At 46.6% G+C, this 26,253-nt stretch overlaps 1 protein-coding gene across 6 annotated transcripts in view; it reads left to right on the top strand.

Moving 5' to 3' along the window:
• Window positions 1-26,253, top strand: part of GALNT18 (polypeptide N-acetylgalactosaminyltransferase 18) — a 335,833-nt gene that overhangs the window by 27,736 nt on the left and 281,844 nt on the right. The window lies entirely within an intron of this gene.

Genomic DNA, 26,253 nt, shown 5'->3' with positions numbered 1-26,253 from the left:
CTTGGCGAGCTGAAAGTCTTCCTCCCATCCAAGGACACATTGTGCTGGAGCCTTCTGCTAGACCTTCTGCAGGCAATTAGCAAATGTGGGAAGAGAGAACACGGAGGATGTCATGGGAGGTTTCCATGGGCCAGGACTAGAAGGATAGCACATAATTTCTGCCATATTTTATTGACAGAAACTCAGTCATTTGGTTCCACCTGATTGCAAGGGAGTTGGGAAGTATGGATGGTTGCCTGGAGGAAAAGAAAGGGGTTTTAGTGACCATATAATAGTCTGTTATGTGGCTACGTGGTCCTGGTTGTTATATATGTGATGAATGATGAAGTTTTGGTCAATGATGAGCTGCATCTTAGTCCTATAAGATTACATTGCGGAGTGACGTCATTAGTTTGTGTAGGCACATACTGTGATGGTAGCACAATGATGAAATCTCTCAACCCTGCACTTTGGAAATTATCTCTGTCACTAAGTGACCTATGACTGTATTTGAATATCATGCCTAGGTTAAGTCACAAAGCCAGGGAGTGGCACAGATGGAAGTAGACCCAGGTTTGTGTAACTCCAGATCTGAGTTCTCTGCACTGCCTCTTACACTGGGTTGGATCCAGTTCCGTGCTTCTGGACATGGTGGATACTCCTTGCACTGATGTGGACTTTGCATTCCTGCTCACAAAAGTTTTATGGATCTGTCTTCTGTGTGCAGCTCTGCCTGCACCTACCATGCACTGTTTGAGCTGTGGGTCTGAGAGTAGCTGACTCAGCGTCAGGCCTTTGACGCTCCAGGCTTATGTGGTGCTCAATGGCTCTGCTGGGAGTGATGGACGATTGACAAACCGTGTCACTCTCCCCAGGCAGGCTGGGCTGATATTAGCATTCAGCAAGGCTGTGAGTCTTGTTGGACAAATCAGCTGTTTAAAGGCTTAAAAAAACACCCACAAAACCTGCTGAATGCCTCTCTTAGTTGAAGCTCCTGTAAGTGTGGAGCTAACAGTTTTCCACGCTTGTTGAACAGCAAAAAGGGGAACCGTGCTATAGTGTTTTCTTTGGGGGGGCATATTTGGAAGTCATTTTTAGCTATGCAGCTAAATGGGAAGATGCTTTCAGAAGTATGGACATTCACCACGTTTGGTAAAGGATACTATTTGTGTCATGTCTCTTCCTCCCTCCCTCCCTCCCTCCCTCCCTCCCTTCCTTCCTTCCTTCCTTCCTTCCTTCCTTCCTTCATTCCTTCATTCCATCCTTATTTTTAGAGCTGCAGAACTCTGTTTATTTAGAAGAACAAGAAGAATCCACTGGTTTCATGAAAGTGCTTCTTGCAAAATGCTGGGTTTAATAATTTCTTCCCCCACTTCCTCACTGATCCATGGCACAGGACTCAAATTGCAGAGTGACTTCAACTGTACTTTCCTTCCAAGCTTCTCTTTCCATTCCTTTGGGTGTTCTCAGGAAGAGGGCAGATATCTCAACAGCAAGGTCCAAACAGATTATCTCTTTATTTAGGATTCCAGAATCAGGTCATTTTCTTCTGTCACTTGGGAGAGTGATTCAAAAGCATGGGGATTCCATGAGCACAGTTCTTTCCAAGTTAAAGCCTTGTTGTGCTGTGCCAGTTTTGATGGCATCATGCTGAGTGGTGTAACTGATCCTGCTTCCTCAAGCCTGGGCAGAGAGAGGCCTTGTAAGTAGAGTTCTAATGGGCACTGCTTGTTTGATGGTGATTAAGTGGGCATTGGGAATTTTGCCAGGTGCACATGTCTGGGAGTTAGAAGCAAAAGACATCTGTTCTCATCAAAGGTAGAGTGGCAAAGTACAAATCACAAGTCATTCTCAATAAATCCTAGAGCTGGCACTTGAGATCCAGAGTGGAGCCCGCTTACCTGTGTGCATAGGGTGTTTGCAATATTCCTCTATGAATAGAGAAAATGGAGCAAAACATTTCCTCTTGCCCTGAGCTGACCTGTGTAAAAAATAGAAAGTCTGGTGGTCCATTTTCAGAATAATATTAAGCCTTAATTGGATCCAATTGTAGCCCTTGCCTTTTGCCCACCCCAATTTTAAAATTGGTCAATCATGTAGACTGTACACCTGAGTCCTCCAATCAAGAAGGGCAGCTCTGCCTTAGGTATGTAAACAGGAGGACTGCCTGCCCAGTGTGCGCTTGCTAGCCAGTTCTGGCAGCATGCTCCTTTGTCAGAAGTAAATGTCTTTCCCACCCACTTTTTCACACATGTTTGATTTCTTGCGGCACCTCATTATTTCTAAGAACCAAGTCAGTTCTTCTTGCTTATGGCATCCCTGAGTTTTAATCCACCAGATTTGGGAGAAGCAAGTATGGTGATCAGGATGCTGAATGATAAGGAAGAAAGGATATTGCTGAGTCCAGCATGGATCTGGTCCAGGGAGATGATTCATAGCAACAAGTGAATCAACTCAGGAATCAAGGCCTAACTTCTCTTTTTCTTTCCTCCCTCCCTCCTTCCCTTCCCTTCCTTTCCATACTTCCATTGGTTTAGTTAACAGACATTTGAAAGATGTTCACTCATGCGAGATTCTATGCTAAGTGACCAGAGTGATGTGAAGGGAAAGATGTAGTCCTCACGTGTAGTCCAGCATAGGGGTGAAGATGTGGACAGCTGTCATCAAAGTGAAATGTGGCGAATGCTCTGAGAAAAGGACAGGAACGTGTCATGGGAGGTGGACAATGGGTGACTTACTTGTAGCTGAGCAGATGTATGTGCAAATTTGGAGACATTTTCATGGAGAAAGAAATATTTGAACTGAAAGATGATTTAGATTTCAACTGCGAAATGTTGAGAAAAGGCTTAGGAACCTCTAGCAGAAGGACCTGCATGCTTACAGGTGTCAAAATTGGAAAACTCCATGTCATTTTACAAAACGCCTTCTCTGTAATTATTTGATGGGTGCATGCCACTCTTCATCAATTGGTAGAAAGGCTTTCTCCCTCTTTCCTTCTTTTTCCTTCAGGTTGGTGTGTGGTGGACTCATATTATTCCTTGAGATCACAATAGAGGACCATGAAATGGGAGTGTAGGGTCAGGTGGTGGTGAGGACTTCCTCTCCTCTTTTCCTGTGAGCACCTAGTAGGGAAAGTGAAGGGAAACACACATTGCCCATGGACTTTCCTCACAATAGGTTGACTTTAAGGTTCATGCTTGGTCCAGTAGAATATAACTTCTGAATCAGCACCAGTGAGGGCAAAAGATGTTAAAACATCAGCCTCAGTTTCTCCCATTTTGTGGATCCTCCCTGACTGGCTGTGGGTGGTCTTGCAAAACTGACAGTGGAGCTCCTGTTGGAAGGCTGTGCTGAGCTCCAGGGTGTCCCTCCTCCATCTGCTCAGGGCCCCACAGCCATCTTTTGCAGCTTTCATTTGACATGTGACTCATTGCTCAGAAGAAGGCTGCTTTGCTGATGGAACTAGATTACCTGGCATAGGTACTTGGCATCATGGTGTGCTATATTTGAATATGGCTTTTCTCCTTCAAACCTCATGCTAGAGTGGAATCTCATTGTGAGCTACTAAGAATGTGGAAACAGTTGGACTGAAGGGTTTAGGGATGGAGCTTCAAGAAGTGATTAGGATTAGATAAGGTCATCAGGGTGGAGTCTCATGAGTGAATACTGGGGGCATGTACTCTTTATAAGAAGAGGGGGAGACCAGAGGACACCTCCTCACACACACCCTCATGCAAATGTGCTCCCTGTCTCTCACCATGTGATACCCTGCCCTGCCTTGGGATTCTGTTAGCAGAGACCCAAAAAAATGGGGTCCCCTGATCTTGCAGTTTTAGCTTGCAAAGTTGTGTGCTAAATAAACCTCTTTTCTTTAAAATGTGACTGGTCTGCCCTATTGTGTTATTAGCAACAGAAAATAGACTAAGACATGGTGTTTCTGGCCAATGTTTGTCCCTCTGGAGCCCCTTCTGTCTCAAATTGCCTCCAGGTTTTCTCATCCTTGATAGAGTGAGCCAACTGAAGATTGATAATTAAAAAGATGAACAACTGCTGGTGTTTGGAAGTGGCCAATCAGAACAGGCCATCTAGTGCCAGAGCAGGGTGCTGGGTAGCCCCTGCTGTGTCAGCCATGAACTGTTTAATTGCTGGCTTTTGGGGGAGGCTGGGTTGCTGCAGGAGGGACCATGATAGTGGGGGTGCATATCTCATGTGATTTGAGAGAACAAATTCTTACCAAATGGAAGACATTATTTTAGTATTAATAATAAATGGTATCACTGAAACAGCATATACCAGCTAAATAACAAACCTGAAAAAAATTATTTAATCAACCTTGCTCTGACTATTTATGGCTCAACCAAAAATATTCCTGGTGGCTTCTCCTTATTAACAGGGAAGATCTCATCACTGGGACTTGAAGGAAGACAAACGGATGTTGGCTCTTGAACAGATGGAATTGCCTAGGTTCTCACAGTAGTTCAAACTAGACATTCTCAAATGTTTTGGTCTTAGGACTCCTTATACTCTAAGAAATAATTGAAGACCCCAGAGAGTTTTTGTTGATGTAACTTGCATCTATCAGTATTTACCATAATAGAAGTTTATACTGAGAAAATGTCAAATTAACTATTTCTTATGTTATTTAACAATGGCAATAATAAACCCAATTACATAAATGAACACAATTGACATTTTTTATGAAGAACTACAGACTCCTGTAGTACCAGTTTTAGTTTGTTTGGGCTACTATAAGGAAACATCATTGATGGGGTGGTTTATAAACAACAGAAATTTACTTTACACAATTCTGAGTCTGGGAAGTCCAAGACCAAGGTAGTGGCAGCTTTGGTGTGTGTTGAAGGCCTGGTTCCTGGTTCATAGACAGGTGTCTTCCTACTGTGTCTTTGCGTGGAGCTTTCCTGGGCGGCTTCTACAAAGGCACTAATCTCATTCATGAGGGCTCCACCCTCATGACCTAACCACCTGCTGAAGGCCCTGCACCCCAACAGCATCACAGTTGGCATTAAGATTTCAAAATATGGATTCTAAGGCGGGGGGGCAGGGAGCATGAACGTTCAATCTATAGCAGTTTTCAAAACACAGAAATATTTTATTGAGAAGAGTGGCACTATATTACATAAAACTTCACAAATCTCCAATGCCTGGATTGACAGAAGAAAGTTCTAGTGCTGTACTTGATTCTGCATTCCATTTGTCTTGATATGTGGAATATCATTCTACATATTAAAGTATGTGAATCGCATTCTTCTTCACATTCATATGTAAATGGAAAAAGAAGTATTTAAATAGCATTTTCAGATAATTTTGAATACTATTATTTGATACTATGCCTCAACTGGACAAATGGTGTGTTTTTAAAGCCTCGTTGCAATATAGACTCTGAAGACTTATCAGTAAACTTTACCTTAAAATCCAAAGTGTCTTACACTTTGATGCTTGTGTCTTTTACCCAAGCGTGATTTTGAAACACGATTGCAGTGTTCATTTGAAAAAGGTAGGTGCACAGAGTAATGCAGATCTTCTAAGTGTGGACACATTTTATCATGGGTTATCAATAATCACTTTTATTAATGTTACCACTGATATCATCAGCAGTCTCTTAAAGTATTGGGAAGCTGCCAGTCTCCTGGTGGTGGATGTAAGTTTTCCAAAATTCTAATTTTTGCTTGAAGACCTTGAATTTTGTCTTAGAGAATAATGCTATCAGTTCTTTTCCTTGAAGTGACAAGCCTTTGAGAAGAGCCTGCCAAATTTCCAGCTCTGAATAATTTTGATCTGCCAGTTGTCCTGTCAAGTGACAATCGTGTTCCATGAAAAGTGGCTACTTGGGGTTGAAACTCACACACTTTTATTCATTTTGTTTTTTGAGACACCTGTCGTGCTTGAGGCTGCAGAGGCACGTCCCGTGCATATGTGCACGTGTGCAGGCGGTGCTAACTAATGACACCATGGCCCATTGGCTCTGGTTATTTACATTCCACACTGCCTAGGAATCTCAAGGGGCAAACTGCTCTCCACGAGGGCTCTACAGAGGGCTTTCCTTTCTGTCCCCACGTGTTCAGACATGCTCCTCTGAGCTCAGCCCACATCTTTGCTGGTGAAAATGTGGCCAGTGAAAAGCACTGGGGAACAGGACCCCGTGCCTCCTGGGTCACTTCCCATGAGCTTTCCATCTACTGGATTTTCTTTGCTAAGACTCTAAAATACAAGCTGTCATCTTGTTTGTGACCCTCTCTCCTTCCTGGACATGACTTGCAAGCCTTTCCTGGCATAGATCAATGTTGATCCTTGAGTTTCCTGTCCCCAACTGCTGGCAGGACAGTTTGCTTCACTGTTATTGCCTCTGGCCCACTTGTCCTGTCATTTGGAAACAAGTCCCCTGTAGCCCCAGGGGGCCACTTCTCCTACTTCCCATTTTTGCTTCCCTCTGCATGACCTCTTTTGTCTTCAATGCCTAGAACAGTCTCTAGCTGGCCCAGCTCAGGATGCCACTCCATGCTGAATTCTGATGCCCTCATGAGAATTTGTCTCAGCTCTATTTTGTCAAGTGTGACCTTGTGCAGTCACCTTGTGGGAGCTGCAGATTTGCCCAAGACCACGGTTCATTCATGGGGGTCCCACATTGGGTTTGGGATCATGTGCTCCTTGCAGATGGGGCTATGCTTTTGACAACTTTCGTCTCTCCTTCCCAGCCCAGAGAATGCCTGGCACATTTTTATGAATTCAACCTCTGCTGGTTGATCATGCTAGAAATCTTCAGTTTGGTTTTTGCTTTTATTTAAAAAGGAGCTTTTGGCATTTTCCCCTGGTCACTCATGTGGTCGAGGCTTTGAGAAGCATCTTGGTGAGCTTTCTTCTGAAGGTCTGCATTGGAATACATGACATATTCTGGGACCTCAGGTCTTTTGATGTTCTGTCTTTGGGGAATGAGATGTAAATGTATCCTTTGCTGATTCCAGGTGGAGAGGAATGTAGTGGCTACAACCTTTTTTCATTTATTGATTAAACACAGCTTTCGTGTACTTTTAAGCCAGAAACAGAGCTTATTTTTACTTGTGGATTTTATTTTCACTTATGGATTCCCATGGTATGCTTTTGTCCATTCATCCAAAATATGCTAATTGAGCACCAACATGAACCAAACACTGTGTAAAGCACTCTGGAGGACACGAATATTATCAAGTAGTCACCATCTAGAATAGATATGAGATGTGCATATGATGAATTAGCATCTAGAATGACCAAAAGGACCATGAGAGAGAAACTGAGAGATGGTCCTGGGATAAATGGGGGAATAAGGTGGAATTGTTTTTTTAATCAGCAACTTAATGGGGAGACCACTTCTGTACTGCTCTGAAAAAACTTTCTCCTTATGGTGACAAATTGAGAGCTGCTTTTCATAACAAAGCAGGAAAGCACCAGATTTTTTGCTAACTCTTGCAGCTCCCTCAGAAAAACATAAGCATCCTTCCTGTGTGTGTGGGCAGGACCTCAGGGGAGGACAGTGCCTCTCGGTCTGGGATGTGAAATAAGGTGGGGGATACTAAGATGGCTCAGGGGTGCTTAGACCATCCTCTCTGTAGACCCATGGTGGACACACCCTCAGAGATGTGCTGTGTGTCTGAGGGAGAGTGGGAGATGGTGAGTGTGGCTGATGGGACTCCATCCTCCGTTCAGCACGAGAGTAGTCTTTAAAACTGCCGTCCCAACAGGGCACTCTTCTCAAAGCCCTGTGATGATGATTCATCATAAGAAGGATAAGTTATTGCCTTTTCCAAGGCCTGCAAGGCTGTATTAGTTTCTGCTGGGTGGGACTGTAATGACCTCTCAAAGGCTTTTGACCCTGTGTTAGTTTTTGGTCACTGTGAAAAAAATACCTGAGATAATCAACTTATAAGGAAGAATCGTTTATTTTGGCTCATAGTTTTGGTGGTTTTAGTCCATGGTTGATTTTGGGCCTGTTGTGAAGCAGAACATCATGGTGGGGAACGTGGAGTGGAACAGAACTGCTTACCTTATGGTCACTGGGAAACACAGAGAGGAAGGGACCAGGGGCCCTATGTTCCCTGCAAGGGCACATCTCCAGTGGCCTCAATTTCTTTTACTGGGTCCCATCTCCTAAGGGTTCCACCACCTCCCAGTAGTGCCACCAGCTACTGATCAAGGCTTTGGCATATGGCCTTTCGGGGACGCTCTAGATACAAACCATAGCAACCCCCGAGACTGAGTTTCTAGTTCACACAGAATGTCAGCCCTCTTCGTGTGACTTAGTGGAGGATCCCGGTGAGGGAACAACTCTTGTTGATGCCTGTATTAGAAGGAAGGAGAACAATGGCTGAACCTCACAATGGCTCTTAAAGCCTAGCCTCAGAATCGCACGCTTCACTTCTGCTCAGGTTCAGCTGGTCCAAACAGTGGGGTGGCCACTCTCTGTGGGGTGGAAAATGGAATTCCCCACTCCATAGCTCTGAAGCAACAGGCAAATGGAGGGAAATGTAACCCCCTTACAGGAAGGGCAGTGACAATGGGGACCAATCACACAGCCCTACAAAGGCCCTTTGCCTTCTGGCCCTGCCCGTCTGCCTGACCCCCTCTCTTTGCCTTTCTCCTCAGCCTCTGCTCTGGCTCTGCTGCATGGGCCTTGTGCTGTCCCTCAAACATCAGCTTTGTTCCCGCCTCGGGACCTTTGCCCCACTGCTTCCTCTGCCAGAATGCCCGGTCCCTTGCACAGCTCCTGCTCGCCTCATTCAGCCCTGGGCTGCGAGAGCACCTCCCCAGAGAGGCTTTCTCTGCCCCCTGCACTGCTTCCTAGGCCTCTGCTCGTTTTTTTGTTTGTTTGTTTGTTTGTTTTTTTTGGGTAGACATAGAACCACTGAGACAACTCGTTCTGTCTATTTTCTTGCTGTCTTTCCCCTCCAGTAGGCTATAAATGTCATGGGGGCATTTATAGTAGCTCATCTTGTTCTGTTCATCTCAGTAGCTCATCTACTTGGATGCCTGACATTTGCCAGGCTTCCAACAAATATGCACTGAATGAAGGTGGGACAATAATGTTAGTCTAAACGAGGGACACTTGCAGTCTGGGGTTAGCGGGTGGTGGTAGGGGGTTGAAGCCCCTTTGAGAATGAGCACTGGCCCTGCGCCAGCTTGGATGCTCTGTCCCACTAAACAGGAAACAGCCACATGCCCTCTTTTGTAGGGCCCTGGATGGAGAGACTTTCAGCTTCATCCACAAGCCCAGCCAAGTGAGACCAAACACCCCAACAGTAGCCCCTGTTAAGTCAGTATCAAGCTGCACGTTTTCTCAGCCTTGCTGTGACTTAGCATTTGGCCAAGGCTTGCAGAGGGTCCAGTGTCTGTGTGGGGGGAGGGCAGGCGGGTGGGTGGGGAGGTCAGCTGGGGTTTTGCTGCCTCTGTCCCTGCTCGGATCAGTGTTCAGCTCCAAAATAGCAGGAAGGTCAGCAGTTATTACAGGTGGGTGAGGAAAGCAGAAAATCCTGGCCAGCAGCCCCGGAAGGGAAGAATTACATGCACCCAGCACCTGGCGGGTTTTGGGGTCTATTTGTAACCCATATGAAAATGGATCTGTAACTTTGGTCACAGTCAGTGCTACTTGGCAATTCTGAGACCTGTGCCTTGCCCTGGGCTCCCCCTCTGTGTTGAATTTATCCTCACCAACACCAGCCCCACCCCAGCCCTGCACTCCGCCCCCCCCACCCCACCCCCAGGCTCCGGGCGCTTCTGTCTTGTCTTTGATCAACTTAGAAAGATGAGGTCTCTCTAGCTGCCACAGCTGGGGCTCAGCAAGTTGGTGTCCCTTGGGATACCACAACAGACCAAACACATGCAGCACAATCTCTCTCTCTGAGGGCTTTAGGAAGCTGCAAGCAGGCTTCTGGGTGGCACTGGGGAGATAACATAATCCTCCATGTCCTTTTACCATGGTGCCCTTGTGCTGGAGGAAGACAGAGGTCACAGAAGTCACAATGTGATTGCCCAGTCCAGGGCAGGGGGACATAGCCCTGCTCCTGTGGGTATAGAGCTGTCCTGGGAGATGCTTACTGACAGGTAAAGAATGTTTCACCCAGACCCCTGCTGAGACCAGGAGAGAGCAAAAAAGCCCTGCTATCCAAAAATGCTGTGTGGAGGCAGGGCTGAGGGTCATGGAACCTGCTAGTATGGCCATATGGGCCGTCTTGGCCAGCATCCGTTCAGATTGGCTGGGTGTTCTGCTTGGGAAGTGCCCATCTATTCCAGTTATGAAATATTTTGAATCTTACTCCTGTGTGGAGGCCTCATTAATCTGTAGCCCTACTGGCTGAACTACTTGGCTCTAGAACTGGAGGCAGTTGAACTTAAAAAACGAGTCAGAGTTCAATAGCAGAAAGGGAGGGATTCCAAGTGGAGGGAACAGGTGGGCAGAGGCTCATACATACCAGAAAGTCTGGAACATTCTGAGGTTTTATCTTGGGAAGAGTTGCATGAAAGCCTTTGGTGAGGAGGAACCAGGACTAGGCCTGAGGGTGGAGAAGAGGAAGGAGTAGGTGGGCACCTTCCTTAGCCCTGGGGATCAAGAGCAGTGCCACCTGCTCGTCCTTTCACAGAGAGGTCTTGTCTTGGGGACAGAGTGGAAAATCTGGACCTGAACATAGAGTGTGATGTGCTGTAGGTCTCTTAGTGGGTTGGCAACAGGCAAGGGTGAATTTCATTGTTCAGTGGCAGCCTCTGTTTCGTGGAGAAACCCATCTCTTTGTCTTTCTCTGTCTTCAGTCTCCCTCTTGCTTTCCCTTTTTGGCTGAAGTTGAGTGATCCAGAACTTTCCATCATTAAATGCCCCCCATCTGGCCCTGCTTTCACCACTCTGAGGGTTTGGGGAGCATCTTTGTGGAGTTCTCGGGTCCTGTGAAACCATTTTTCAGGTGAGGTCACTGAGCCAAAGCCCAGCTGGAGAGTGGCACAGACCCAGGGCACTGAAGCCGTGTTCTGCACACTGCTCCCCCAGTGCTCCCAGCATGCCCTCTTCACTAAAACAGGGTTGAAATGTGAACATTAGCTCTGGTGCATTCCAGGGATCATGCATTGATTTATAAAATCACTTATTGGCATGGATTCTGAGCACATAGGAATGGCTTAATGGTTGATTTAGAAAGGGGCAGATTATCAATTGATCTTAATCATACCTGCTTTCTTGCTGCCTCTCCACACATGGAGTCCCTGATGTCAGTTCCGAAGCACTGGTCTGATCTTCATGCCTGCCAGCATCACCTTGGCAGTGTTCCAGAGCTGGGGTCCTGATGAGTCAGGGTACAGATAGACTCACACTCAGCCCCACTTCAACCAAGGTAGCTCTGCTCTGTCTGTATTATATAATGCAGTCCACATAGTTTATTTGAATATATAGTACATAAAAAAACTTAGCAATTGCTATTTAAAGTGAGCCAGCCAGATAGCCCAGACAAGTAGCCTTGTTACTTCTAAGCTATGCTCAAAATTAGAGTGATAGTACTGTGGTTTGGATGTGGTTTGAGCATGTCCCTTGAGGGTTCATGTTGAAGGTTTGGTTCTTTGGTTGTGGTGGTGGGACCTTTAAGGAGTAGGGCCTATTGATGGTCTTTTCTGGCCCCTCCCAGGTTGCTCTCTGGCTTCCTGTTTGGTCATGTGATTTCTCCCTCTTGCACACACAACCACCATCATGCCATCCACCATGAGGTGAAGTAGCCAAGAGGGCTTTCAACCAGAGCTGGTGCTTTGCTGTTTGTACTTTCAGCTTCCAAAATTGTGAACTAAATAAGGCTATTTTATGTATAGATACCCAGCCTCAGGTATTTCATTATAGTAATGAAAAATAGACTAATACAGATGGTGACAGCTGGGCCTTCACTCAGCACTCATTTGAGCCAGCTGCGAGAAGACCAGGGTGGCCAAAGCAGACTCCCGAGAATGGGCTTCATGCCATGGCAGCAGGAAAGGATGCTTCTTCTGCCATCAGCACCACTTGGCCAAACAAATGCCCAGACTCACATTTCCCCCCACTGGAGTGGTACGTGCCCATGGCCAGTTCCCAGCCAGCCTGGCATGTCTGCTGGGTTGCTGCTGGCCAGGAAACTCAAGCTTCCCTCCTGGCTGGGTACAGCCCTGGAAGTGGCCTTGTTCCTGTGCTAACTGTCCAGCAGTGCTGCCCTTCCTTCCTGAAGCTGGGGGCCAAGAGAGGCCATCCCATCCCTTTTGGATCTCCAGGGAGCCAGTTGTTCAAGTTCTCTGCTTCCAATATAGCCCTTTTAATTTCTGAGAAGACAAAGCATCACAAGGCAGGTTTTTGGGAACAGTTGCTAAGGAAAGGTTGATTGGGATTGTGTTTCCCATTTTTCTCCCCACCATGGCCCTTGCTGAGGCAGCAGGAGTCCTGCAGGAAAGGCAGCAGCTGGCCCATTTGTCCTGCACGCAGGAGGCCCAGGCCTGCCTGCGACACCCAGCCCTGACATCCCCTCACCTGCCGACTCCAGGAGGAGTGGTCTCTTATGACAAGCCTTGAAGCTTTTTGCGTCTTCCCTTTCTTCTTTCTTTAAAAGCCAAGCAATAAATCCATCCTGGTGAAGGAAAGGATAAAAGGGAAACCTCTTCTTAATTGGCTCAAGGCCATTGCACACATTACCAGGTGCACTCAAGCTGCAATTTACTTTTTAATTAAAGTCCTTTCTACCTACAGGAAAGCTGAACGTTGGGCTAGCTTTCTGGCACTTGAAAAGGGTGTTAGGGGGAGCAGTTATAAGGAGAAAGCTTGGCTTATCATTTGGCTTATTGAGTTTGATTTTTTTCCTCCTTGTTATTCTTCTCCATTCCTCCACATGTGTCCCTGTCTCTTCCCAGCCTGTGACCTGCAGGAGAGTCTTCCCTGGATCTTTGTACCAACCCGTGGCTGCCCATCAGGCTCTTGGCCCACTCCTCCCCATCCCTTGTCCCATAGCCTAGGACATCATCAGTCTCCGTAGGAATTTGGCACATTCTGGGCACATTGCAGAATCTCCTGTCTGGTCATGGTCTGTGCATCCGTGGTCAGTGTTTTACTCCAGGTCAATGCTGGCAGGAAGGAAAACCATTTCCCTTGGGCAGTCCCATAGAAAGCATTGAAGCACCTTCACTTTAGTGATGACTCAAACTGTCAGACAATGATCTCATCTTGAGGGTGAGGCTTGCTTCTAAGTTATCTGTTGCTTTCTTCCTTCCAAATGTCTCTGAGGATCTGCATTCTTTTTTCTCATTATGTAGGGTAGTTTTCCTCTTCTTGGAAGCCATGGTCATGCCATCGTCACCCAGGCTGTCGTCTTCTGTGTAATCACTTCCCAAACCAAGGATCTTCCTGAAGAAGATTAGGACTGTCTGCCTCCCCTTGGCATTAAGAGAAAGACTTCCATCTCTCCAGGTCCTGTCCCCTGCACCCTCCAGCTCTGCTGTGCCTCTTCAATAGCACCAGTCCTGGCTGTTGTGGCTTCATTTAGGTCTCCTGGTTTGGAGGGGACAGGTAGGCACAGGCCCCTCACCATTAACACTATCCATAGGAAACAGAAACTGGGAGGGGCAGGGACTTTGCGGGTTTGCAGTGTGAATGGCTCCTTTTCTTGAACCCAGTGGCCTTCAACTCCTGCTGTGGCAGGCAGTGTTCAGAGAGTTGGCAGAGAAGATTGAGAGGGCATCTTCCCCGGCCATTGTGTGGTTCAGTAGCTCCTACATTGGTCTTCTCTAGCTTGTCTGCTGAGTTCCCGAGGGTCAGAAGGTGTCAAATGAAAGATGATCAGAATCAGGGCTAATGTGACTGGGCCCTTGCTTTAGGTCAGGAACTTGCTGAGCCCAGCTCATACATGATTTCATGTAATCTCTGCCTGAGACCCGAGGTAAGAACCACCACCCCTTTTGCAGATAAGGAAACTGAGCTCACAGCACACAGCAGCTGTGGGGTCTGACATCAAGCTGATGGTCTCATAGTCTGATGGCAGAAAAATAGCTTGACAGCTGCTAGAGTCTGAGTTTTGGCCTCTGCCCACACAAAGCCCACTCCCGATGCCCTACCAGTAGTGGCCGACAGATATATTCTTTGGAGGAGGGAAGAAGGTCTGTTCTCAGCCAGCCCCTTACCTCTTTTTTTTTCCTGTGGCACTAGTGGTATGCCTCCACCAAAAAGAGATAGGCAGGAGAACTAAATCCAATTACTATCTGAAAGGAACTTTGAGGAACTTTCCTCATTCACCAGATGAGGAAACTGAGGCTCCAGAAGAAGGAGGGATTGGGCTCAGGGTCTTTCAGCTCACATGTAGCCTCCTCACCTTCATAGATTGGAGAGGCAAGAGGGAGATCTTGCCTTGGATGATCACAAAGAGCTCCAGTAGAGTGAGTCTCGAGATGGACCTGAAGGTCCTTTAGGATTTTGGAAGACAAATACGTGGGGTAGGAAGGGCTTGCCAGGAGAAAGGAACAGCTTAGGCACGGGTATGGCAGCCTGGGATGGCAAGTGGGTCTGGGTGGAGAGAAGGTGCCTCACAGGTCCCTCCAGAAACTGTGACCATGGGTGGTTCATGGACGTTCTGGATTGTCTGATACCCTGCCAGGAATTAATTGTATTCATAGTAATGAGCTTGGACCCTGGACGCCAAACAGACTTAAATAAACCTCTCTTAAATGTTGGATTTATGATGCATTTTGCATAATAGTAGCAGTAATTCCACCAGGCACATGCGAGATAGATGAACCCAAATACTTAAAGAAACCTGGGCCAAGAATGCCAGTGAAAAACACCTCATGATAAATCATGGCTATTAATTTGCATTCTTTGGGGCTGCCAGGCTGGAGCAAACAATTCTTTAGCCTCCTGGGAGTGTTGAGCAGCAAGCCTTTATGAGCACATGAGGTAATTTATACTAATGCCTCTGCTCTGTCCTTGCTCTCCTAACATGACTCCTTTGCTGGCAGAAATATTAAATTAGCTCCATCTGTGTTGTGTGGCTCTCCTGGTTGTCCTGCGGCAGGGGTTCCCTTTTGACATCAGCCCCTGCATGTGCCCAGAGAGCTTCGGTTTCCTTTTGGCTATCTTGGAAAGTGGCAGGTGCTGACGGGTGGACTTTCATGACACAAGGCAACCCCTGGATCTAAAGAAACCTCATGTGAGTCCATGGTGGCCACATGATGTGGATTCCTGAAAGATCAAGCTAGAATCTGGTTCAGGGGCCTCCTCCTGGAAGATAGGAGATCATGTGGCTTTATTGGAATTTGGATGTGGTTAGGAATTGAGGGAGGATCTTATGTTTTGATAATTTTAAGATGAGGCATAATTATACAGAAGTTCCAAGCTATCTATCCCAATTAAGTCTTTAAGTCGGGGCCAAAGGGATGGCTCACCCATTGTTTGTAGCACTCACTCTATCTTCCTGTTTGAGGGAGCAGATCTGACCAGCTCTCTGGTCCAAGCTGGGCCAGGGCTTCGTTTTCAGCTGTCAGAAGTCATTTGCCTTCTGTGTTTTCATTTGAAAAATGGAAGCCCAGTTTTTTGGTCTGACCCATCTGTCAATTTTCCTAAGGGGAGGCTCTTTTCTAGTTGATGTCACAGACAGCCACTGAGGAAGGTGACCTCTCTGTCACTCACATACTGGTGGACCTTGTCATATAATCAGTGGTGGGGATTCTGTGGCCCCAGCATGGGACAGGGCACTTCATCTGCTGTGTAGAAGGCCTTGTGTTGGAAGTCTCTGGGACATGCGTGTCAAATGTGAGCCTCTGTCTCAGGACATCAGTCTTGCCCAAACTGCCTGTTATGCTCTGTGGAGGGTGCTGTGGCTCAGGAAAGTCAGGGCTTTGGAGCTAGGCCAATGTGAATTCCGATGTAGTGTCCTTTGCTTACTGGGTACCATCCCCAGTCTCTCTGAGACCTGGGCTTCTTACTTGGAAAATGGACTAAGATAATGCCTTGCTCCTTGGGGCTACCGTGAGGGTTGTAAGAGAAAACATCTTGAAAGGGTTTTGCAAAGAGTATGTGCTCACTAAATGGTAGCACCCTCTGGTCAATGTGCACATGCAAGGGCTGTTACTTTAAGACCTCTAAAAATCTTTACCTTCTAGCCATAGCTGTTAGAATGGCAAATGATGCTCCTAGTGTAAGCTTTACTGATGTTTTCCTTGTTTCCTCTGGGCAGAAACTGGTGCATGCTTCCACATTCCTGACAGCGGGCAGGAAGGTGAGAGTCACATGAGGGCCATCTGTTCCTTGTCCTCCTCAGAAAGGCACTGGCCAGCCATGTTGAACATTCAAGCCCCCACCCCACCCCCATGCTGGTCCTTGGCATAGACCTTCACCTCCTGATGCTGTCAGTGAGGGATGGTGCAAGAAGCTGAATCCAGCAGCATCTCACCTGTGCACAGCCATGGCAGGGGGCACTGCAGAGGTGCTAAGTTCACATTGCTGAGTTTATATTCCAAGCTGGGCAACTTTGGACAGGAAACAACCCTCTCTGTACCTCTATTTGCTCATCTGAAAACAGAGATGACAGTAACTCCCTCATATGGTTCTTATGAAGACTTATGCAGGTACAATACTTGATCTGGCGTCCAGCACATGGCTGATAGTCAGTAACTGTTAGTTATTTTCATTCTTTTTTCTCATTACTTCCCTTGGTGCCTGGAAATCTCTCAAGGGGCAAGCAGGCCACATACGTGTGTACCCCTTTTCTAGAGAAGGGAACTAAGCTTCAGCTGTTACCCGGTCAGGGATCCCTCTGAGTAGTGGCTGGGCCTGGATCCCTGCAAGACCCTGCATGGTAACCATTCCCACGTTGTGGGTGGTGTGCAAAACCCTGCCCTTTTGCCAGGGGAGACCAGGGGAGCTGAGGAAATAGAGTCTTGGGCCCTGCCACAGATATACTGAATCAGAATCTCCAGGGTGGAGCCTGGAAATCTGTGTTTCTAAAGTGCTTCCCAGGGGATTCTGATGCCCAGTTAGTATTGGAGTCCTTGGTCTGCATTGCTGGGCACACAGCTCTTGTGTCTATTCCAGGGCAGAGGGATAGGGTCAGGACTCTGGAATTTGAACAAATACTCTCACAGTCTGAAGCCAAGCAGATACTGTCATCGGTAGGTTAAATAGGAACTTGTGGAAATGCAAGTGAAAAAAAAAAAAGGTCACTTTAATGCACACCAATCTTTTTTCCAGGTCATTGGATTTCTTTCTGGATTAAATAACCTCATTACGTATTATGGGCTCTGTGGAGAAAGCCTATTTAAACAGGATTGAATCGTTCTTTGTCAAGATATTATGTTTGGCCTGGACATGGCTAATTGACAAGAGGTTGCCAAAGCCAACTTTTCCCTTTACAAGAGCTGCCCCCACAGGGTGTGTCTCAGTGGCAAGGGAGAAGCTCCTCTCACCAGGAGAACCCAGAACTCACTGGATGCTTCTTTCACTTTGATTTGACCTAGTTGTTTAGAGGACAGAGACCTTGGGGGCTTATGGAAACACAGGGCCCAGACTCAGGGCAGCAATGATTTTTTGAAGCATTAGATTTATCACCAAATAACCTATTTCCACATGCTGAGAAAACACACCGCAGACTCATTGGCATCCTGCTTCCTCCACATGGAATCAGGAGTTGATTCTGCAAAGATACATCTTGAGACTCTCCCTGGCAGTTGTCATATTGGGGTGGCTAAGCACTGGGACCAAGTGCTGGCATGGAATCCTGACCTTGACACTCACTAACTGTAAGCTCTTGGACAAGCTACTAACTTAGTTTTATGCCTTAATTCTTTTGGCTGCAAAATGGAAGTAACAAATTTTTACTCCATTCGGTTGCTGTGAGGGTTGAACAAGATGATCCGGGGAAAGTTGAGAGCCATGGAAAGCACTGAACAAGTGTTAACTGTCTCTGCCACTAGTGTCTCCAGTAGAGTGTGGTATAACTTTTAAGAGGGAAGACCTGGGGCAAGTTTGGAGAGTGAGCCCTTGGAGGCAGATGAATTACTCATTCATTTAACCAGGTGGCAACAGTGCATTGAGCCCTGAGGGCCCCAGGCACTGTGCTGGATTGATAGCTTTCTCAGGACACTTAGCTCAGGCTGGGGCCTGATAGTGAATCGGGTCAACACACATCACAGGAAGTACAGTCAAGGTGAAAAGTGGAGCATGGTGAGGGGAACAGAAGTCAGCAGGGAGAGCCTTCTTGAGCTGGGTGGTCAGGGAGGTGCTGAGACTGGTAAACCAAGATCTGAAATCAAAGAAGGATCTGGTTAGGTGAATCCAGGGTTGAAAAACCTTCCTAGGCAGAGGGTAGAATCCCCAAGGGAAGGAAGAGCTTGATGAGGTCAAGAAACCCTGAAAACAAGGGGCAGGGGCCAGGTGAGATTAGAGGCGTGGGAAGGTATGAGATCTGCAAGGCTTTCTGGGCTGCACTGGAATGAGATGAAGCAGATTGGGCTGTGCAAGTCCACTCAGTGTGCCTAAGATGGCAGGGGACAGATAGACTTGTGGGGTTAAAAGGCTGTTCTGGTCATGATGTGGTGGATAGAGGGAGTGGGGATATGAAAGGAAGCAGAGCGACAGATGTAGAGGATGTTGGGGTGGCCCATAGTAGACTCAGTTTGGCACATTGAATACATGCCATGGGTTCAGCCCAGGGTGATGCTCTTTGGAGCAAACATGATCCACAGAAGGGGGTTGTCTCTTCTGGATGCAGTCCGGGACCCCAGCCTGGCTGAGTGAGCTCATATCTCTGCTCACAGAAGAAACGACCTGTGTGTCTGATTTCCCGGCTGGGAAGAGTCCTAGTGCATTTCCCATCAAGCAGCCCCTTGCTTCCTGAGTGCCCTGCTCCACTTCTGTCCCTCTTGTGTCAATCTCCCTGAACCAGAGTTCCTCTCTTTCCTGAGCATTTCCCGTCTCCATGGACCAGCTTCTGTCTGTTTCAATTTATCTTCTTCTCTGGCTGCTCCAGCAGCCTTGTGGCCTGTTTTCCGATCCCCGCTTCTCATCTCTGCCCTGCTTGCCTACTTATCAGCCACTAAATGTGGGTCACAGTTGTGCTGGTTCTGGCCTGGAGTTCAAGGTCAATGCTGGGTGGAAGAATGGGTTTTCATCACACTGGGTATTGTTCAGTCATTTCGGGAAGGACAGTTTGCCTGGGCAGATGGGAAGTGGCTCCCAATCTAGTGCAGTCCTGAATGTGAAGATCTGAATCTTTCTTCTGTGCTTAGAATGTGGGTCCCCCACAAGTGGTTTTGGGAAACCAAAAACTCTCAGTCCCCTGGCCTGCATACTCTCTGAGATGAAAGCTTCTTAAAAGAGTTCACAGAGAGAGTGAGAAAGAGAGAGGAAGAATGAGAGAAATTTGATCAACGAAGAGACTACCGATGTTCCACACCCTGAGATAGTTTCTAAGGCATCTTGGCTATGTGAAGTGCTCTAAGAGTGTGACTCTTATTCCAAAGAACACTTTTCCAGATTGGGATGTTGGGGTGGGGACAAGCAGGGTGTTACCCAGACACTTTAAGCAGAAGATAGAACTTGAGTGAAAGCTAAAACCTTGAGCTTCCTTCCATAGTGGCCTTCCTCTCTCCTTCCTTCTCTCTCCCTCCCTCTCTCCTTCCTTCTCTCTCCCTCCCTCTCTCCTTCCTTCTCTCTCCCTCCCTCTCTCCTTCCTTCCCTTCCCACCGCTCCCTTCAGCCTGACACCTTGGAGAACTAGAGGCAGCTGTTCATAACTCTCTGTTGAGCTGTTGTGAAGCTACCTGGTTGCATTCTGGCTTGTCAGGTGCTCTCACCGGCAAGCTTACCTCTGGGTAAGTTCTTGATGGGGGGACAAAGCCTCAGCCACAGAACAGACAAGAAGTTAGGCATCCTGGTTCTCAGTGTGGAAAGGCCCTAAGAGACCACTTGGTCAGTGGTTTTGAATTGTGTTTCATCATAGAACGTTTGGACAAGAAGAATCTTACCTGAAACCTAGTATGTTCAAATAGACCCAAACAGACTGATCTGGCTGAAGCCGGGCTGAGGATGCGTGGCAGTGGCTTCTTCTCCCCTCAGCTGTCTGCTGAGTAAGCCTTCTCTTAGGAACTCAGCTGGGCTTGAAAAATCCCTAATGAGTTCAGACAGGAAGAGTGACTTGCTCAAGGTCACTCAGATCCATAGAGACTCATGCTTTAAGGGAGCCCCGTGGTACCGTGACTTAGCCTAAATCAGAATCCAGGACTCCAGACCTTTAGCTTCGTGCTCCCTCCTGTACATCTTGCTCTGTCTTAAACAGTATGTATCCATTTCTCCTCTGGGTGAAGTCTTTCCAGAAGAGGATTTTTTTTTCCCTGAGATCTCTGGTACATTAACCCCACTTTTTCCTTCTTCTGACTATAGTCACTGGCAGGAATGAGTCATAAACTAAGGGTGCTTCTGGGAAGACTTTGTCCTTAAGGATCCTCAGGTATATATGAACGGAAAACAAGTCATGTAGAGGAAGAAATGAGGCCTAGACTTTGAGAAGTGGTGGATAGGAGCTGTAGGGTATGGGTGCAAAGAGCTGGTGGACTCCCTCTCCATAGCTACCTTCCCCTCCTTTGTTGGAGGGTGATTGATCAGTCAGCTGTCTCCAAGTTTGGCTGTATAACAAGCAGCCCCCAACTCTCGGTGACTTATGATGCAAAAGTTTCTTTCTTCCTCATGTTGTGCCTGGGCTGTGTGTTGGCTGTGATTTTGCTTCATATGTTTTCTCATTCCCTGATGTTTTATTGTAGCTGAGAAGAGCAAGAGGCTGAGCCAGATTACACAGTCACATTTAAAACTTTGGTTCAGACTTAGCAAACTTCATGTCTGCTTGCATCCCATTGGCCAGAATAAGTCACATGGCAGAGCCTGACACTGGGGGTGGGATCTTCGTAAGTCACATGGTATATTAGTTAGCTTTACCTAAGATACCAACTTATAAAGAGGAAAGACATGTTTTGGATTATGTTTTCAGAGGTTTCAGCTCATGGTCACTTGGCTCTGTTGTTCAGTGGCAGTACAGTATCTCTAGGTGGGAGCCTGTGGTGAAGGAGTTCTGTTCAATTCCTGAGAAGCTGGGAAGCAAATAAAGAGAGGAAGGAAGGGTCTGGGGTTTGATATCCTCTTTAAGGTTATGTCTCCAATTACCTGGCTTCCTTCCACTAGACCTTATCTCTTAAAGGTTCCAACACCTCTAATGGTCTGATGACCACAGGCCTGTGGGATACATTCAAACTGCAATACATAGCAAAGGGAAGGAGGTTGTACAACACTCTTAAAAACAAGGGAGAGCATGGTGAGTAACTGCAATGAATGCAGTCCACAATAGAAGGTGTTTGGGGGAAGTTATACAGACCTCTTACTTTCATAGGACATAGTTTTTGGAGATAGAATGACCTTTAAAGATCTATGGGCCCTAACTCTTGAAGACCTTAAGAAAGTCTATGCCAAGTCTTTCAGAGGCCTGGCTGCCAATGTCATATAACCCTCATGGGAGATTTCTGTTTTCCTTTCTCTTTCCTATAAGAGGATATGGGCCTGAGTTGGCTTGCAGAGGTGGCAATGGGCATTCCTCACAGGGCTGGCTGGGTTGGGTGCCCAGAGAGGCCCAAGGAGCATCACTGACTGGTGCTGAGCTTAGGCCATGCTTTGCAGGGAAAATGGGAGGGTGGGGGTCTAAGTGGTCATTGCCCTTACGTCTCTTCCATCACCCTTTCCAGGAATTGCATGTTTTATATTTGCTTTGTTTTTATATTTGCTTTGACAGATGAAAAATCAAAACAGAAGCTCTTTCAGATACTGAGCTTCCAGACAACTCCACCTTCCCAATAGAAATCAATGGATGTCCACTTTAATGGAGGTGTTAGTATTTTTCGTGGTATTGATTACTAGTAAGTCAAGAATCAGGAAATCATTCCGCAGTGGGATCATTGGAGATTTTGATCTGGGTAACTTGGGGAAGTGATTCTGCCAACCTTTTTAACAGTGTCATTGGCTCCTGGCTCAGCAGAAAAGCTTCACACAAATCACCCGTGGGCTTCCAGGTGGCCTTTGAGCAGACACATTTGCTAAAGAGGAGCAGGAATTCCTCGCTGGGGAGTGCTAATGGCTCTGATGGCTGCTTGCTCTTAGACACACTTCAGAAAGAAACTAGTCTGTGGGTGGAAACAGGCATTCTCATATAAAGGAATTTCGAAAGGAGCCAGGAATCTGCACCCGTTTTTTTTTTTTTTTTTTTTTTTTTTTTTGCATTCAAACAGACTTCTCTAGTATTGCAAAACTAATGAAGAGAGATAAGAGATTTGATTAAAAGTGTTCTTCCTTCTGGTCTGAAAAAGACAAGCAGGTGCCAGGACAGGTGAGAGGGGGTAGAGCATGGAGTGAGCTCACAGTGTTCTGCTCTTGTGGACCTTTTGCTCCTCAGAAGTTGTTCGAATTTCCATTTTTTTTCTCTAGGCTTTTTATTTCGGAAGATATTAAACTTACAAAGAAGGTCTAAGAGTAGTACAAGGAACACCTGATGTCCTTTGGCCAGACCTCACCATTGCTAGCATTTTGTCACATTTATCTTGTCTCTCTCTACGGAAACTTCTTATCTCCCTGAACCATTTGAGAAACACTAAACATGCTCTCTAAATACATCAGCATGTCTCTCTTTAGACATTCTCCTGTGTAACCACAATATCCTTCTAGCACTGGGGAAAATTAAGTCAATATAATACTTTTATCTACAATCCTTATTCATATTTGCCTGCTGGTCCCAAGGATGTTCTTGTAGCAGGGCCAAATCCTGCTCGCTGCCTGTTCTCATGAATAAAGTTTTATTGGAACACAGCCACACTCATTCATTTATACATGGTCTGGGGCTGCTTTTGCATTACAGCTGCAGATATGAGTGGTTGGGAAGGAAAAATGTCTTGTGAGATCTCCAATGTTTTGCCACCTGCCCTTTTAAGAAAAACTTTGGTATCTTGTCTATTACCATTGTGTCATCCTGGAGCCAAACAAGAGTCATATTTTTGCCTAGGTTTCAGATTTTTAAATATGAATAATACATGATCCCTAACTTATGCACATTCTTTATACACAAATGACAGTGGTCTCCCTAGTCTTTTGCTTCTAAGAATTTTTGCTGTACTCACTTCCTCTGCATCTCCCATCAGTTCCTGTAAATCCCTCCTCTGTGGAGCTGTTTGATGTAGTGACATAGAATGTGCATACCCCATGTCTTTATTCCTGTGATTTCCTTTGCCTGAAACACCTCTTTGCCCTGTCTTGGACATTCAATGCAAGTATCACCTCCAGGAAATCTCCTGCACTTTTTTAACCACCCATTCCCAAGTCTCTTTTACCTACCATCTCGTTGTCCAGGCTTCTAAAACCCACTGGATTTTCTGATGTTGAACTCATACACTAATGTATTGATTTATCTTCTGTCAGTCTCACCACTGTTTTGTGGGGGCTTGGAGGGCAGAGACCAGATCTCATTCATCTACCTTATATCTAACATTAGGTTCCGAAGTGCTCAGTAATCATTTATTGGATGAATGGATGGATTCCTCTGTGGCTCAAGAGCTTTTCTCCTATTCCAGGCCCACCTTAGGGATCTCCAGCTTTTCTTCCTCCTGTTCCTAAAATTGACATACTTAGTCTCACAGTTGACAACTTGCATGTGGCCTTGGATCAATCCAATGTAGGGATCGAAGTAACCAGTAAGGGAGGAGAGCAAGAAGGACAATGGGACTGCAGTGTCCTTCCTCTCCACCTGGCCTCCCCAGCAGGAGTCCCATTTCAACCTTCCACCACTTCATTCCTGACTATGGTAGTCATTGGCAGTAGCTTAGAGTTGGGTACTTTGGCCACAACTGTGTGGCAGGTAGCAGTGAACGTTGAGTGTGCTGAGCATCATCTCAACTTCATCCTCATAGACACCTGAAAAGAGGGCACCACCCTCTTTGCTCCAGACCAGGAAACTGAGGTTCAAGGAAATAGATTTCATGGTTAGGAAGTATCAGGGCTGGTGTACAGACTTGGAGCTGTGGGATTCCAAAGCCTCTCTCCCTGTCCCCTGCAGTGTACCTTTCCCTTAAAAGGCACCTCAATTTAACCTCTGAAGGAACTTTTTGTCTCATGCATTGCTGGAGAAGGGGTTAGGATCTGGTTCAGGGCTGTCTAATAGAGGGAGCATTCTGTGACAAGCTAAATGTCCTGGACTTGTTTCTGTTTCAGTACGTACTCAGAGCACAGGCCACTTATGAACCCATAAAATGTGGCTATTGTGACTTATTTAATTTTAATTAACAGATTTAATCCAAATAGCCACATGTGGTTAGTGCCCACGTCAGTGCAGACTAGAGTCAGTGTTGGCCAAGTTCATCCTGGGTAAATGTGCAGTGTGGGTTGGGTTAGCACAGTTTTCACAGAAGAATTGGCATCAAATTCCAAGCAACCTGATTAGCAACCAATTTGTCCTGGAATTGGGGACTGTATTGCATCACTGCGATGAGCATTGCTGACAGCTTTCAGGCTTGCATTTGAGGCCACTGGCTCTTCCAGACTCCCAAACAAGGCAGAGGGACTCTGGAAGGCCTTGGAGAGGAAAGGAGACGTGGAAGGGAAGACCCAAGGGACCTCTGATGGTGGAGCTATTAGATATTTACTCTAGTTACACTTCTCTGGGCGCTTGCCCATGATCCTTCTGGGGATGTGGGATTGCAGGGCTGAACTTGGCTTCTCAGCTAGAGTTGCTGCTGGAGTGTAGGCTCCCAGGAAAATGCCTGCTCTCCTGGGATGTGGTGTGGGCTGTTCAGCTGGAGGCAATAGGCAAAGTGGTTACAAACCAGGGATTTGAGACTGCACATGCTGGTGTTAAAGCTTGCGAGCTCAGTGGCCTTGGGCATGTTTCTTCACCTCTCTGTGTTCAAGTTTCTCCAACCATATCATGGGGTTAACTTCAGAAACCCATATCCTCATTAGGTTCTCGAGGGAGTTAAACAAGCGAACACATATTAAGTATGTGCCTCACTAGCACTGAGCAGCCAGTGATCCTTGTGGTTTTAGGGCGCTGGTACAAGACTGTGATGCCACAGTTTCTGATCAGCACAGCCCTTAAGCTTCTGCTCTTGGCTTTTTTTTTTCTTTCTCTATTTCTTTTTCCTCTTCTTCTTCTTTTTCCCCTTACCATCAGTTTCTGCCTTTCAGAACTCAAAATTTTACTTTTGGGAGCTTTGCAAAAATTTGCTCCCAAATCCTGGGAAAGGATGTCTGTTTTCTCTTCTCATCTCCCTCTCTCTGGATATTTATAGTTCTGGATCGAAAAGAGCTGCTTTGATTTCTCAGAATAGTTTCCACAAAAGTGTGGTGTTGGGCGGGCAGGGCAGGGTGGAAAGAGTGTTAGACTTGGCATTGGAAGGCCTGGGTGTGAATTCTGCTTGCCAGCATTGTGACCTCCAGCCCCAGGCCCATGCCAGGGAAACCCCTGTGCCTCAGTTTCCTCATGTGTGTGGGGGGGGATGGAGCATAGTCAGATGACATGATGCAGTGACCCCTCTGCACAGAGAAGACACAAATACCAGTTACAGCTGAGCATTTAAATCTTTCTCCAACTTTGCGATGTTCAAACTCACAAGTTGAAAGCTACTTGGGGCCCTTCCTGGTTGGATTTGAGGCTGGCAGCTGTCTGGAAGCAGTCTTCAGAGCTCTGCAGTTAAGGCAGCTGACTCTGTCTTCCTAGCTCTCCGATGTTTTGCTGCCAAGGGTAGACTACTGGAGCAAAGCTTACGAAAAGAACAAACTGCAAGCTGAGCTTAAGTTTGCCCTGTGGGCATCACACCAGGAGAATTGTTCCCCAGAGGCAGGGGGGTGCTAGGTGAAGCACTGACTTGAGAAGAATAGCTTGACCTCGATGGTTAGTGGGGCAGGTCCCCTGCCTGTGGCTCTCTGACTCCCTGAGGGCTCTGTGTAGGGTAAGGTGGGGGCCAACTCCTGGGCTGGGAGAATATTTCTTTCAGGGAAGGAGAAAACAGGGAAAAGTTAGCAAATTGTAGGAGACACATAGAGAGTCCCTCCATCTCTGAACACGAGGACAGTTTGGGATACTGTGTGAAGTCCCAGGCAAGTGATGTGAAGGGAAAGCCTGGGCCTGCAAGAGATAGGCTCAAATTTACATTTTGTTATTTTCCAGCATATGACCTAGGATAAATGTCCTCTTATACCCTTGAGTTGCCCATTATTAAAATGGGGATTAAA

Source organism: Spermophilus citellus, assembly GCF_964194105.1.
Source record: "Spermophilus citellus genome assembly, chromosome: 2".
Taxonomy (NCBI): domain Eukaryota; kingdom Metazoa; phylum Chordata; class Mammalia; order Rodentia; family Sciuridae; genus Spermophilus; species Spermophilus citellus.
This window is presented reverse-complemented; position numbering and strand designations above follow the sequence as displayed.